At 45.5% G+C, this 15,364-nt stretch overlaps 1 protein-coding gene across 8 annotated transcripts in view; it reads right to left on the bottom strand.

The window, feature by feature from the left end:
• TENM4 (teneurin transmembrane protein 4) overlaps positions 1-15,364 on the bottom strand; it is an 851,321-nt gene that overhangs the window by 619,621 nt on the left and 216,336 nt on the right. The window lies entirely within an intron of this gene.

The following is a 15,364-nucleotide window of genomic DNA, read 5'->3' as shown; positions in this document are numbered from 1 at the left end:
ATTTGAGCAAACTCTGGAAGATGATGATGGACAGGGCAGCCTGGCATGCCGCAGTCCATAGAGTCGCAAAGAATTGGACACGACTTAGCGACTGAACAACAACCCAAGTGATGCTGACGCTGTCAGTCCAGGGACCACATTTGGAGCAGTAAGGCTCTACTGCTGTGGTCCCCAAACTTGAGTTAGCATCAGATCACCTAGAGAATTCCTTAAAATACAAATTGCTTGACCTCACCTCCAGAATCTGTGAGGCAGTAGGTCTGGAATGAGGTCTGAGAATCTGGTCCCAGGTGTGATGTTGCTGCTGCAGGTCTGGATACCACCCTCTGAGAAGCCTGACTTACACTACAGTTCTATGTGGGGGGTGGGGGGGTGGGGGGGTGGGGAGCAGTTCTCAGCCTGCGCAAATGCTGCTCTGGGGGCCTTTCTGTGTTCTGGAGAACCCCAGAGGCACTAGTTCTTAGAAAGGTTTGGATGTGGGACTGCAAAAAGGTGCTGCTTTTGTTTTAAGACCCTCAGCACTTGGCTGTGGCAAAGCGGGGGGACAGGAGGTGTGTGTGTGTGTGTGTGTGTGTGTGTGTGTGTGTGTGTGTGTGTGTCTTGGGATTGGTATGATGAGTCTCTAAGGCTCTTATAATCTCCTTCCAGAACCAGGCAGTGAGAGGAAAAGCCACAGTGTTTCTGGAACAGCTTAAAGACTCACCCATTAAAAAAGCTCCCTTTGCAGGATATCAGTTATATTACGTTGTTGAACAGAGGAGCTTCCTACTTGTTGGGTCTTGGAGTTTAATAAAAAATATATATTATGACTCAGTCCAAACTTTATAGAAGTCCTTGGGGAATCTGAAATGAATCATGTTAAGCTCCTGTTTTATTTTTTAATTTTTTTTAAGCTCCTGTTTTAAAACAGTCCTCTCTTTCACAAGCCTGTATCTGCAGCTGCCTCCCGGTAGGAGGAGGGGTGTGGTGTGGGGGCAGAGAAAAGGAAGACAGGGAAGGAGACTCGAGTGAGGGGTGAACTCTTTGTCCCAGGCCTTTCTTAATTAACCAGAGACTTCTGGGATGGAGGAAGGCAGAGCCCAGAGAGGCTGCCTGAGGAAAAAGCCTTCTTTAATGGTGGGCTTACTCACTAAGAATAGAGGTAGCTTGAGGAAGGAAGATCTTGGAGGTCACCTCCTCCAGACAGCCTTCCTTGATTTCTCCAGGCAAACGTGCTCTCAACTGCATGGCCCTTTATCTTTGCCTCTGAGCACAGAAGACCAATTCCTTCTGTGTCATCTGTTTATGGCCATGCTCACTCTTCAATGGCACTGAATCTTTGGCGTGGCAGAAGGCAGGTACATGTTTTCTCCAGAGCTTCCACTCTGCACAGGGCAGTCCAAGAGAGCAGCAGGAGCCCCGAGACCCTGCATGCCTGACTGGCTGACTCTGTGAAGATCCTCAGGCTCCATGTCTGTCTTCAGACACTGAAGGAGGAAACCGCCTACATAGAAGTGAGCTCAGGTTGTCCTAACAAAACCCAGACTAGGAAGCGGGCCGGTGGGCAGATGTCAACTGGTTGTTAACTGTCACCAAATCTGTTCCTCCATGCTGCGTCCCGGCTGAGTGACCTCCATGGAGGTGGGAGGCGAGCCTGTGAACCCCGGCTCCACCTCACACAGACTGGGAGACTCAGGGAAAAGCCATTCCCTCTAAGTGCCACAGTTTCTTCATGCGAAAGTTGGAGATGATCACAGAACTGGCATCAAGATGATTGAGAAGTTTAAAGCAGATGACACCCGAGAAACACGAGCACACAGTCCAGAACAAAAGAAGACAAAGGAAAGGGTCTAGTTAATTAGAACTCTGAGAGAGAGAGACAGCAATGAAAGAAGTGAACATAATTTCAGACCCAAACCCACAGGTATGTGGTGTGGAAAATGTATTCCTTCCTCCTGTGTTTTATAGAAAAGGAAGCCAGGGAAGGGACAGGAGCTGCGGAGTGGCCCATACCTTTGTCTGGAAGCCCTGTTTGCCCTGAGGGCTCATGCTTTTTACAAAGGCACAAGGCCAAGCCTTCTGTCTTGCTGAGGATACAGATACAAGCTGCTATATTTAAAACGGGTATTCAACAAGGACCAACTGTATCACACAAGGAACCCTGCTCAGTGTTATGTGGCAGGCTGGATGGGAGGGAGTTTGGGGGAGAATGGATACACGGATATTGTATGGATGAGTCCCTTTGCTGTCCATGGGAAACTATTACAACACTGTTAATTGGCTGTACTCCAAAAAAAAAAATAAAAAAAAAAATAATAATATTGAATAAAATAAAGAGAGAGAGAGAAAAAAAAAAGCCTGAGATTACATGGCTCTTCTGCAGCTTGCGGTGACCTGGTGGAACTTTACCAAGCTTCTCTGAGGCCCAGATCCCTTCAAAGTGAGGTACCATCCTTCTGAGGCAGAGTTAGGTGGGCTACCAGTGCAAAGCCCCTAGTGATGTGCCTGGCACACAGTAGGCATTTAATAAACACCTATTGACTCAATCTTCACTGAATGACCTAGATGATTCAGAGGATAGAGCAAGGGTCCTGCAAACCTCTCCTTTCCTGGGAATTTACACAGCTATGGGTATCTGAGCAAGCAAATTTCTCCCTTCGTGGCTAGAGACAACCACGTGAGAGAATTCCCACCAGGACCAGAGGCAGGTATCCTGCTGGCACTCAGGGTAAATGTATTGGAGATTCTTCCAGGAGTGTCTGCCATGCCTCAGAGAGAGCCTATTTTGGGAGTCTCAACTGTATGTGTAATTTCACCCTTAAAGCCATTTTGCACATCTTTCCAAGTATTCAAAAATAAAACTCCTGCCCAATAGAGGCTGTAAGAGGATTTTCAGTTTAAAAAAAAAAAAAAAAACCTTCAAATACTATTTTTAAAAAACCACATACCCTTTCTCCCTTCCCCTCTTCTATCTTCACCAGAGACCTTTGAGTTATGGAGTGCACTTAACACCATTAATTGCCATGGAAACTAAAACATCTTCTGCTGAATATGGTCAACTTTTTCAGCAGAGGATTTGTTGCTGAGATTTTGAATAATGGGCTGTTTTTGTTCCTTTTGTGCGAAGACAAGGTTCCCCTCCTCCGCTCCATTCCTTTTGATGTGTTACTTCTCTAGGCCACATCTCTGTGAGAGCATAAGCTGGTTACTATGTTTCCAGAAAGCTGAGAAAAAGGAAGAATGTCCTTGGAATTCCTGCTTTCCGAGGAATGCTACCTGCGGGATCCAGGTGTTCTTCCCTGTCTTCAGCAATGATTTGTTCTCTGACAATTTTATTCGGTATCATTAACAACAACACTAGCAGCATGCAGTGACAATTATTAATAGTCCTGTTTGCTGGGGAGCTTATAAGGAGAATGGTAGTTTTTATACAGTACACACTATCTTTAGGGACTAGGAAATGGACACTGTGTGTGCCTCATTGGGACTGTGTGGTTATTAAGATCACCCCCACTTTACAGATGAGGAAACCAAGGCACAAAGAGATTAGTCCACCTGCCCATGGGCACAGAGCTAATGACCACTCTAAGCAAGATTTGGACATGGGTCCCTCTAATTCCAGGGCTTCCCAGGTGGCTCAGTGAGTAAGGAATCTGCCTGCAATGCAGGAGATAGGAGTTCGATCTCTGGGTCAGGAAGATGCCCCAGACAAGGGAATGGCAACCCATTCCAGTATTTTTGCCTGGAGAATCCCATGGACAGAGAGGAGCCTGGTGGGCTACAGTTCATGGGGTCACAAAGAGGCAGACATGACTGAAGTGATTAAGCACCCACCCTCTAATTCCAAACCTAGTCCATGCATTTTCTACTATGCTTCTAGTCTACCTTAAAAAAAAATGACGGTATAACCCTCAGTCAGTAACTAAATTATTAATGAATTGATATTAAACTTCAATTTTATTTATTAAACTTCAATTTATGCCAGGCACAGTACTGGCTCCTATTCATCTGCCTAGTAAACTCAGCCATCTGCAACTGTTATAAGAAAAAAGAATTATACAGAAGTCTCTGAGCCACCCAAATATAACATTCACACACTATACTTATTCAAGAAATATTCCCCCAACTTCTTTACTTTCTGTATACATAATGTAACACAATATAAATAAGCTGGTCATCTGCAATTAGAAATCTGGGTTTGGATTCCAGGTCCATCACTCCCTAGCTATGGGGCGCTGGGATGATTTACCTAACTCTTTCAAGCTTGTTTCCAATATTTAAGACAGGAGTAATAGCTCAGAGGTAGTTTTGAAGACTAAATCAGAAAATGGATGTTAGGTGATTATTCCAGTGACTAACACCTCCTGCTGCTGCTAAGTCGCCTCAGTCGTGTCCGACTCTGTGCGACCCCAGAGATGGCAGTCCACCAGGCTCCCCCGTCCCTGGGATTCTCCAGGCAAGAACACTGGAGTGGGTTGCCATTTCCTTCTCCAATGCATGAAAGTGAAAAGTGAAAGTGAAGTTGCTCAGTTGTGTTCGCCTCCTAGGGACCCCATGGACTGCAGCCCACCAGGCTCCTCCATCCATGGGACTTTCCAGGCAAGAGTGCTGGAGTGGGGTGCCATTGCCTTCTCCCAACTAACACCTAGCAGGGGCTGAAAACCCAGTGATTACTAGCAGTGGCTGCAGCATTATTAATTCACTACAGAGACGCTTACTATGCACTGATGATTCCCAGCACTCTGCTCTGTACTAATTTTCATCTCAGAAAATACTCTGGAGGTCAGGTGTGAGACTCATGAGATAATCCATGCACAGGCCAAGCAGGGTGCCAGGCACACAAACAGGGTTAGCAGTGTCCACTGAAGGCTCTTCTCTGGTGACGGGGCCACTGTTTGTGTTGGAGCTAAGGACACAAGGCAGGAAGTGGCAGAGCTAGAACTGAACACACATCTGGTGGCTTCCAATCCTGTACCTGGGAGTAATTAGATTGGGATATTTGCCCCAATGGGAAATAAATTCCCACACATTCCCAAGTCACTGAGGCCAACTCAGCTGTCCTGCACTCCTTTTTTGCATCTTTCCAAAGTCCTATCACAACTTTTGCTCTTCTCATTGAGCGTGTCTGGTTTCCAGGCACTAAAGAAAGGAGTGGTCCTGGGGAAATATTGCCTTCTATCAATTCAACATTAGACATAATTCAATTTCTTAATGACATTTCTAGTCATCATGCCATGCTTCTAATTGAAAATGAATAATTGAAACTCTAATTATTACAAGAGTCAATAGAAGGCAACTCTAGACAGCAATTTGCTAGGCAAAAGCTTTAATTCTCATTCACTTTTAAATTCAGTATGTGTCTGATTATTCAATTACTTAGTGAACATGCATTTTGGGGACTATATTCTAGGAAGAAGTTTAAAAATAAAAGGACCTAGATTTTTTTTTTTTTTTTGATAAGCTCTAAGTGTTGGACTTCTGGTTCTGGTAATTTGGTAGACTGAATTTACAGAGAGAATTCAGTACCAAAACAAAAGCCACACAGAAATGCAGAACAAAATAAAATGAAAAATAATTGAGTAAGAAACTTTTAGCCAGAGCATTGAGTGAAAGAACTGAAGTTGGGATGGCCCAGAACTTTATAAGACATAAGCATGAACCTTAAGAGCTAGGAGCTGGGGTTTGAACATCCATGTGGGGGAAAGAAGATGTGGACCCAGGCCCACATGAGGCAGGGACTTAGAACAGAGAGCCTGAAACCCCTGTGAAATGTCAGGACCTTGCAAGAATCTCCTACATCCACGCATGAGACTTCTGCCCATTAAGTTATGGAGAAGGCCAAGAAGCTCATTTTTACTCAGGTCTTTGGATAGAAAAAGAAAAAAAAAAATACCCCAGGATAAAGAAAACTCAAATCTGTGGCACATGCAAGTAAGAAATCTAAATTTGTGCCACCTATGGGTTATGAGAATCCTAAACCAAGAAATTAATGTAAAAACTGGCCCAGAGCCAATGAGATCTCTGCAGTGCCTGGTTAAATCCAGCACAAAATAGCTCTATCAGCCTTGTAAGGGCTCTTCCATAACCTTGAATGCAAGAAAATCCCACTGGAAAAAATAAAACAAAACTAGAACAAAAACCACATAACCTGATGATGCGTTCACCAAAAAAGTCACAAATCACCCAAAACAACATTCTACCAGCAGGTGCAATGATAAGGCTTACCACCCTTGAAATACTAAAATAGTCTGAGTGATCACAAATGTACTTCAGTGACTAGGAAGATAAATGAAGGGATAAAAATCATATTAAAAGGACAAGACACTATGAAGGCAGGATTGAAGAAGAAACAAATAAAACTTGAAAAATGAAAAAAAAACAGTCATTAAAATTAAAATTCACAGAGTGAATAAAATGACAGATTAAGTATAGCTCAAGAGAGATACAGTGACTCAGATGGGCTGGTGGAAATTTCCCACATTGTAGAGCAGGGAGATAGATGGAAAACATGAGAGATCTGTTAAAACAAAGGAGAGAATCAGAAGTCCCAACACACATCTAATGGAAGTTTCAAAAGGGACGAATGGGGGAAGGGAAGTATTTGAAGTGATAAGAGAGGAGAACGTTTGAAAATGATGAATGATATGAAGCAATGGCACAGTTAAGGCAAAGAAAAAATTATAAAGGCTCTTAAGTGTTGGTTTCTTTGAGTTTGCTCAAAAGGATCCATCTTTGGCCAGTTAAAGAATTAAGAAATAAGAACATTAAAAGCATTAAAACCATGGATTAAAAGCAGCACAAGACTAGGACATCATCACTGGGAAAAATGGTGCTCAAACAAGCAATTCTGTTCTCCACCATACCAGCCAGAAAACCAGAGCAACTACTGTGTACCAACCAGGTACTCTACAGAGTGGAAGACTGCATTATCGGTCCTCATTCTTCACCCCTCACTTCATGCCCTTGGCCTTGAACTTTTCAGCACTTTCCATTAATGGCAGAGGGGAAAAAAAATATGCCCTAGCTACCCTGTGAGTTCAAGGGAGATCAGAGACTCACACAGCAAATGTGGATCCAATCTACAGATTGGAGTCAAACTCAGTTGAGCCCAGTTTAGTTCAGCTGGTACCCAGTTGAGCCCTAGCTACAACAGTGGGAAAGGAATAAATTATCGTTTTAAGCCCCTGAATTTTCCAGTGGCTTGTCCATGAAACACGACTGTGGAAACAGTTGCCCAATGCATATATGATCTCAAAAAACTTCACAACTCTGGTGTAGGCATTATTGCCCCTATTTTACATTAAATTATATCCAACACGACCCCAAGGACTGTTGTAGCATGCCAGGCTTCCCTGTCTTTCACTATCTCTCGGAGTTTGCTCAAACTCATATCCATTGAGTCAGTGATGCCATCCAACCATCTGATCCTCTGTTGCCCTCTTCTCCTCCTGCCTTCATTCTTTCCCAGCATCAGAATCTTTTCCAGTGAGCCAGCTCTTCACACCATGTGGCCAAAGTACTGGAGCTTCGGTTTCAGCATCAGTCCTTCCAATGAATATTTAGGGTTGATTTCCTTTAGGATTGACTGGTTTGATCTCCTTGCAGTCCAAAGGACTCTCAAGAGTATTCTCCAGCACCACAGATCGAAAGCATAAGTTCTTCAGTGGTCCAGCTCTCACATCCATACATGACTATTGGAAAAACCATAGTTTTGACTATACGGACCTTTGCTGGCAAAGTGATATCTCTGCTTTGTAATACGCTGTCTAGGTTTGTCATAGCTTTCCTCCCAGTGAGCAAGTGTCTTAATTTCATGGCTGCAGTCACTGTCTGCAGTGATTTCGGAGCCCAAGAAAAAAAAAATCTGCCACTGTTCCCATTTTTTAACTCATCTATTTTACACTTACTCTTGAGAGTCCCTTGGACTGCAAGGAGATCAAACCAGTCAATTCTAAAGAAAATCAGTCCTAAATATTCATTGGAAGGAATGATGCTAAATCTTCAATACTTTGGCCACCTGATACAAAGAGCCAACTCACTGGAAAAGACTCTGATGCTGGGAAAGATTGAAGGCAGGAGGAGAAGGGGATGACAGAGGATGAGATGGTTGGATGGCTCTCACAGCAAGCTCTGGGAGATGGTGAAGGACCAGTAGCCTGATATGCTTCAGTCCATGGGGTTGCAAAGAGTCAAACATGACTGAGCAACTGAACAACAATTCTATACTTAAGGAAACTCAAAGGTTCCAAGAATCAAGAAGTAATGCAACGTGCCCTGGGTCACACAAGAGCAGGTTTAAGATCTAAGGCTTATTTTGTCTGTACAGCCCAATCTTTAAGCTTCTAATTGAACTGCTTTGTAACTGACATTTGGTTGAATGAATGAAGGAACAGATAAATACCATTCCATCTACTTGGGCCAAAACCATCAACTGCATTCATGTGTATTTTTATACACTCAGGGCCTGATCACCTTAAGGCCAGAACAAACTCATCAACGTACCCAAAGAGGCTCATTTTCCTTTTAGAAGGTGTCTGCTGCACAAAGAGCTTGCCCAGGAAATGAATCCCCTCATGCCAAGGGGGAAAAAAAAAAGCACTGGAGTGGAAGATAATCACAGCCTGTCAGGCTTCCTGGCGAGCTGATGGTCTTCATGGTCCAGCAGATGGTGTCAAGGATGTGACCTGTGGAGGATCACAGCAGACAGCTGACAGAGGCCTCATCTAAATGGATGACACGGAGGCCCACAGCTGATCCGTGTCTTAGAGCGTGCTACTTGGCAGCTGCGGAAGCACGGTCTGACCGGAATAGCTCCCCTTCTGAACCGCTGGGGTGGTAAATAATTAACTGCCTTGTTCTACTTGGGATGGGAACAGGCGGACCCTTCTGAGGGGTGACAGAGGGTCCCTGTTGAAGTAGCCGAGGATAAATGTGTTTAGACCCTCATCCCTCCCGGAGATTCTGCCATCTCCATATAAACGAAAATAGAATTGATGATAGCATTTAAAAACTTGAGATTTGGATCCTGCTTTTGGTTTCACAAAATAGTTTAAATTTATTTCTGGTTCAGTAGGGAACAAAAAAATTAGACAAAGGATAGGAACAATCTATTCAGAGAAGCACAAATAAACAGCTAATAAACATATGAAAAGATGTTTGGCCTCACTAATAATTAAAGAACTGCAGATCAAAACAATAATGAAATGCCATTTTTTTCCCCCATCAGGCTGACAAAATTGGAAAAGCTTGATAATTCTGAGTGTCTACCCCCAGGGAAGGAGTGGTCTCATATGCTATTGATGGAACATTTTGTGGGATGCCTTGGCAACATTTATCAAAATTTAACCATATAATTTTCAGCCCAGGAAAAATGAGAATTTACTCTCTAGTTATACCCACCTCCCCAAATGGGTCAAGATGGGCATATAAGGGATTCACTAAGAAGTTATCCATAACAGCAAAAATCTAGAAATACTTAAGTGTCTATGGACAGAGGATGAGGTTAACAATCTCAAGTGCACTGACATGATGGATGAATACAGAGCAGTGAACGAGAGTGAGTTCTGTAGGGTTGAAAGTGAAACATCTAGACATATTAAGGGAAAAACGCAAGGTGTAAAGTAATACGTGAAGGGACTTCTTTGGTATAAATAAAACTTGGGTCTTTTTTCCTCCAAGAAGAAAAAGAAATCTTTTTCAGCAGGCACCTTTGTAGAGAGACAACTAGGACCCTAAGATGAGTTATATGCTTTGTTTCATCTTTCTGCACACTGTACTTTCTTTCCATGGAGGTCTATTTAAAGGTCTTATTAAAGGCCTTTCTGTTTCTTTGTTTTTGTTTTTCTCACCCTCACACACATTAAAAATCTAATACATGTTGCAATTTATTATAAAATGACGTGTTAATCTGAGCGTACTCAAGTGCCAGGCAGGTGGGGGTGAAGGAAGTGAGGAGCTGAGGCTGAGTGCGTGGACGTGGCCTCGTGTATGGGGAAGTACCCGCAGGGGAGACTGAATCCTCTGAAGGGGTTTCTTTAGAAGGCCTGAGTTGCTCTCTCTGGGGAAAATCACCAACTGGGGCTTCGGAGATGGAAAGAAGCTGGTGGTTGGCAGAGATAGATAGCTGCTTCCATATGCAACCTTGAAAGCCACGAAGGGGACAGAAGAAAGTCTCACCATACTGCAAGGGCCCAGCTTGCCTTCCAGGCAACAGGGAGGGGAGGCGTCCCAGGAGGGCCATGGGCAGAGTCCAGGAGGGGAACCCCTGGGTTGAGGAGCATGGGCAGTAGCCCCATAAATGACTGGTAAGTTCTGGAGGCCCCTGGGGAGGGGGTGGGCATGGTGCAAATCTTCCCAGTTAGTCAGTCAGGGTGGGGGGCGGAAATAAAGGTGCTTGCTATTAATTCTCTGTCAAGTGTCCACGTTTATTTCCCCCCTGGACTCTGAGAAGCACAGACAGCCCCTCTGTCTCCTTTACCACTCAGCACACAGTAGGACCTCTTTGTGGAACCAATAGGCTGCTGACACCCTCTGCTTAGTCTGGCCTTTCATTTTTCCGATGCTTTGTCCCCCAGGATTGCAGCCAGGTAGCCTCCAGAACCCAGGCTCTGCTGCCAGAAGTTACTTATCCATGCAAAGAAGTTTGGGGAACTCCTGGAAAGCCTGACCTATTTCACCAGTTCAACTAAATCTAAACAATGAAAGATTCATTTGACTCTATTAGATCAAATGTAAAAATAAAATTAAAATTAATTAAAAACTACAGCAGACAGCTCCTTACAAAAACACCTTTGATGTGCGTTCAGCAGACTGAACAGCTGCAGTTAGGGAAGGCAATGAGGTTTCAATTATCCCGGCTACTGGCGGAAAGAGATAACTTGGATAAAAGAAATCCACAGATAATCAAAATTAAAAATCCTTTACTCTTTCTCTCCATTTCAACATCGTCCCTAACACACTCCTGTGAGGACCTTAAGGAATGTTCGTATTTGTTGAATCTTCTACTCAGCCTCCCCCCCTTTTTTTATAGAGGTAGAGGTGTTGATAAGATCAGGGATGGAAGTGGTGTGTACTGAGGATGTGCTGGGTGTCAGGCTACAGCCGGGCTGGGCTGTCTCCATGTGGCCCTCTACCTCCTTTTTCTGCCTTTCCCTGCCTTGGTCTGGGCTCCAGGAGGCTGACCTCTGAACATACGGCCACTGATGTTCCTTTCCCTCTGACTTCCAGCTGGGTTTAGCCAATGGGAGGCACCAGCCTCCGAGGGCGAGAGGAGAGAGGCTGGGACATTCCCTCCCCGCAAGCCTTCTGCTAGGCTGTGAGCTGATGGGGGCTTTCGTCTTTTGAAGGCCGGGATCCTGTCCAGCATCCTCTTCTGTGGACACAGCTCTTTCTCAGTAGCTGCTCCCGCCCTTGCAGGCCTCGGGGTGGTGAGAGCTCCCTGCTGTTGCTAACCTAGACTGCTACACCATCCCTTTCTGCTTTCCTGACAGCTCAACCTTAATTAAACTCTCTTCAACCACCCCATCAGCTCCTTGCACTTACCACTCATTGTCTTATGCAGTGTCCCCCTTTCCAAGAGGAGAGTGAATCTCTAGGAGGAGGACCCACTTGCCTGCGGTCACACCTCTGGGAATTGGCAGAACCAGAAGTCCTAGCCAACACGTCTAATCCTAAAATGTAGTGATCTCACAGCTTGATTATACTGCTGAGAAACCCAAGCCATCAGTGAGACTTTGCAAAATGATGCTGACTGCAAGAGAATCATTGGAAAGTTGTATCTCGGAGCTGAAAAGATTAGAATGCTGGTCTTTAGACTGTCCACGAGAAGCGTGCCTGGGTCTGGTAGGAATCCTGCTTTTTAGCAATCACTTTGCCTCTTGGATTTCAACTCCTAAAGCCTCTTGTTTCTAGACTCCAAACCCCACATTGGTCAACTTCAGATTTTGTGACTTCCGTTAGGCTATGGAGCTTTCTGGAGATGGGACTTGGGAGTGAGGCAGATGCTCAGTTAGGTAACTAATCAGTCCTCTGTGTCTTCACTCATCCATTCGTCTGGTCACTCTGATTACTAAGGGATGGCTGGGAAGTTGCTAAGGGGAGTGAGACAGAACATCCAGACACTATCAGATGACTGTCATAACACGGTGGCAAGAGATCTGTCCAGGATATAGCATGAGCACACAGAGGGCGCTTCAGCTGGCCGGGGTCAGAGGCAGAGGCTTCCTGAGAAGCAACCCCTGAGCTGCGTTTTAGAAGCTGGGGTGGGGGTGTGGTGGGGGTGATGGGAGGCCAGGCAGGGAGGAAGGGCAGGGACAGTCAGTCCAGGCAGAGGAGGGAGCCTGAGCCATGGAGGAGCACTGGGGAGTGCCAGAAGCTCAGCATTTCTGAACACAGGCTGCATCCAGGGGTCAGAGATGGGCTGGAAAGACACACAGGGCCAGCGTGGTGGGTCCTGCCCAGGGTACTAAGGAACTAGGCCTATGCTCTAAGACTAGGGCTCGGTGTCAAGGCCAGCCTAGAAGCCCCAAGAACTGGAAGGCATCTCCCCAAAGGCTGCTCTGCCTTCTCAAAGCAATCGTTTAAAATGCTTTCAAACCTGGTCAGAAGTAAAGATGACACTTTAATGAACCCCTGCAGACCTATGACTCAGGATGCTGTTCTGTAATCTCCTCCAGTTTTAGGTCAGGAGTAGACCCGGGGCCTGAAGCTCACCCAGCCTGCAGATGCAAAGATCGTCAGCTACAAGAACAGGACGGCGGGAGGCCTCAAGGGCCAGCAGGCTGGACCCCAGCAATAGGAGCTCCCTGAATCCTGACAGCCATGATGCCAAGCAAACCCTGATCCGCTTGCTTCTCTTCACTTTCCCCTGAGAAGGGTGGAGGGTGAGGGGCACAGAGCTAATGAAATAAGAGTTATAAATGAGAAAGAGCTGACTTGCGTCTTTGGCACATGGGCTGCCAACTCCCCCAGATAGAGGCTTTTGGAAAAAAAGAAAATATACAGGCTACCAGAGCGGGTCCCACAGAATCTCCACCCAACCCATTATTAAGGCCACTGCACATGCTGTTCAGAAGCAGGAACTGCAAACTGAACTTGAGACCTGAGAGGATCCCGATTCCACAAATGCTATCATTAAGAATCATCACAGATAATGTGGTTTTAATTAGAAGGGTTGAGATATTGGCAAGTGTTCAAAAAGCTCATCATCTGAGGCTCTGCCAGCGTTGTGGGTACAGGCCGCCTGCATAGTGTGAGTCTGCTCAGGTGAAAGAGTCTGAGCCTTCTTCCTGCAAACCTTGGGGGTGAGGGGTCCCCGCATTCGTGGTACAGACAGAGGCGACGGAAAATGCCTCACATGAATGAGGAGAGGGGGGTAGGACATGAGTTTGAGTGAACTCCAGGAGTTGGTGATCGACAAGGAGGCCTGGCGTGCTGCAATTCATGGGGTTGCAAAGAGTTGGACACGACTGAGTGACTGAACTGAACTGAGTACCTGGCTCTGTGCTAAGGCCTGTGCCCATGTATTCCTTTATTAACGCTTATCATCATCCCACGAAGTGCTACAGGGAAGAGGGGGGATGGGCTCTCCTTGGGGTGATGAAAATGTCCTAAAATTGATGGTGCTGATGGTTTCACAACTTGGTAAATCCCACTAAAGGCTGCTGAATTGTGCTTTGTGAATAATATGCACATTATTATATGCATAATATGCATAATTCACAATATGCTTTTGAATTATATTTCAATAAAGATGTTATCAAGAAAAAAAGAAGAAAGAAAAAGAAAAGATGTATCACTAAGAGAATGTTATCTGAATCCATATTTTCTAATTCCAGGTCTGAATCTCTAAATAAAATACAGTTCCTGCTCTCAGGTTTCTCTCTCTCTCTCTTTTTTTTCTTTCCAGTTTTATTGAGAAATAACTGATATACAGAACTAAGTTTAAAGTTCAGCATACAGCATAATAGTTTGAGTTACACACATTATGAAATGATTTAGGTTTATTTTCTAATAGGGAATATGCTGTGCTCAGTTGCTCAGCATCTGACTCTTTGTGACCCCAGGAACCATAGACCGCCAGGCTCCTCTGGGCATCGGATTTTTCAGGCAAGAACACTGGAGTGGGTTTCCATTTCCTCCTCCAGGGGATCTACCTGACCCAGGGATTGAACCCAAGTCTCCTGCGTCTCCTGCATTTCAGGCAGATTCTTTACCCACTGAGACATAGGGGAAACGCAGTCTAAGGAAAATACTCAAATTATTAAAAATATAAGATGGAACAGGATAAGTGTTCCATGGAAGGTTTAAGCAGGAACACAGGAGTTTGTCGGAACCAGCTCACACAGGTCACTACTTTGAGGTTTTCTAAGTTGCCCTAGGGATGTACACTTGCCCCAGTGTCCCCACGGGCACACACGCCAGATCACACATCCAGCTCCAGAACAAGGAACCAATCACGGCAGCACAATCTTTACACAGTCGCGGTGTTTTTGATATGCCAGATACTCTTGTAATGCATTCAAATATAATAACTGACTTAGGCCCACCACAATCCGATGAGGTAGGTACTACAATCCCATTTAGGCCTGAAGGTCAGAGGAATGGTCTAACTTGTCCAAGGTCCCACAGCCAGTAAGTGGCAGAGTTTCCAGCCCTGGTTCGCCAGCTTGGGTTAATGCTCACCACCTCTCCACTATGTCCCTCACACCCCCACTTACATACCTCTGATTGCTCCGTGCTCTCCTGGAGATCAAAATTCTATAAGGCTGCTGGGGTGGGAGTGACCCTTGGGGGAGTGTGACAGAGGAGTGAGAAATGCGGACTCAAAACAAAATTCGGTCCTTCAGACGGAGCACAGGGAAGGGAAGGGCCCTGGCCTGGGAGCCGAGGACCTGGGATCTGAACGCAGCTCTGTCGCTAAGCCCCAGTGCACCTTGATTCTGTCTGGGCCCTGGGTTCATCCTTTGAGAAATGAAGGGGTCGGAGGAGGACCTTTAAGCTGCCTTTTGCCCTAAAATCCTAAGATTCTCAGGCTAAGGTCTTTTGTTCTTGTTCAGTCACTAAGTTATGCCTGACTCTTTGTGAGCCCATGGACTGCAGCACACTAGGCTTCCCTGTCCTTCACCATCTCCCGGAGCTTGCTCAAACTCATTCATTGAGTCAATGATGCCATCCAACCATCTCATCCTCTGTTGTCCCCTTCTCTTGCCCTCAGTCTTGCCCAGCATCAGGCCTGGTTCTTGCTCAACTTGTCTTGGGGCTGCTCACTGGCTATGAGACCTGGATGCATGCTGGCCCAACCTGTGACCTCCTTGATCTCAGCCATCAAGGAGGCACCCTGACCACACAGAGCTGGGGTTATGTGCCCCAGGAACCTTGTTAATTT

This window comes from Bos taurus, chromosome 29, assembly GCF_002263795.3.
Source record: "Bos taurus isolate L1 Dominette 01449 registration number 42190680 breed Hereford chromosome 29, ARS-UCD2.0, whole genome shotgun sequence".
In the NCBI taxonomy this organism is placed as follows: Eukaryota; Metazoa; Chordata; class Mammalia; order Artiodactyla; family Bovidae; genus Bos; species Bos taurus.
This window is presented reverse-complemented; position numbering and strand designations above follow the sequence as displayed.